Raw genomic sequence first — 777 nt, 5'->3', positions numbered from 1 at the left:
CAAAAATTAAATATAGTAATAATAATGCTTGCCTGTATATTGAAAATCTTCATAAATGTGACAGTTAAAAAGACAGGCTGATACTGGTTTGTTGTATAGGCACCTCAAACAATTTTGTAACTTTCTAGCTCATGGCATCAATTTCTGAAATGATGAACAGCTCCTTGTAAATAAAGTCCCAAGCCAGTTTTTTTTCTCCTTGATTACTTAATAAATGAATTTGTGGCAAATTTGTTATATATAAAATTCTACTCAACAATATTTCATATTTATACTTAAAATGTGTTTACATGTAAAATAGAGGTTGATTCAAAGCTCTTTGAGATTTCTTGTTTTGCATCCTGGGACTGACTAGGACCTACCATATATACTGTCCATGATTAATTACTCCTTTGCTACCCAGTGTCTCATTCTACTACTCTGTTATCACCTAGGGTCTTATATCTTGTGTTCCTCGCCTCTTAGTGCCATGTGACCTTCTAATTACACAAAACTTAATCTCATTTAATTCATCACTGTTTGCTTTTATGTAAAACTAATTAACACTTAATTGACAAAGAGTTATTTATTTAGTTATTAAATAAATCTTCATTGTTTGCCAGTTATGTTTCAGATTCTGTGTTGACAGAAGCCTTCTGTATTTTCCCTCCAAGATGCCAATAAATTCAAATTTTGCCTAATTGCTAGAGATAAAGTAGCACCACACATCTTTTACATCTTTGTGTTCCCCCAGCATTTAGTAAAAATTGCATTGATTAAATAGTACTCAGAGATAAA

Source organism: Myotis davidii, unplaced genomic scaffold (assembly GCF_000327345.1).
Source record: "Myotis davidii unplaced genomic scaffold, ASM32734v1 scaffold874, whole genome shotgun sequence".
In the NCBI taxonomy this organism is placed as follows: domain Eukaryota; kingdom Metazoa; phylum Chordata; class Mammalia; order Chiroptera; family Vespertilionidae; genus Myotis; species Myotis davidii.
Note: the sequence above shows the minus strand (reverse complement) of the source record.